Raw genomic sequence first — 218 nt, 5'->3', positions numbered from 1 at the left:
GTGGGAGAATCGTGGACTCACTCCTCATAGTATGGGGCATCTGGCTGGCTCAGTTGGTTAATCATCTGACTCTTTTTAAAAATATTTATTTATTTTAGGAGAGTAAAAGCGGGGGAGGAACAGAGAGAGGGGGACAGAGAATCAACAGGCTGATAGCGAGCTTGATGCAGGGCTTGAACTCATGAACTGTGAGATCATGACCTGAGCCAAAGTCAGAC

This window comes from Crocuta crocuta, unplaced genomic scaffold, assembly GCF_008692635.1.
Source record: "Crocuta crocuta isolate KB4526 unplaced genomic scaffold, BGI_CrCroc_1.0 scaffold95, whole genome shotgun sequence".
NCBI classification, from domain to species: domain Eukaryota; kingdom Metazoa; phylum Chordata; class Mammalia; order Carnivora; family Hyaenidae; genus Crocuta; species Crocuta crocuta.
The sequence above is the reverse complement of the archived record's forward strand: the minus strand, read 5'-3'. Positions refer to the sequence as shown.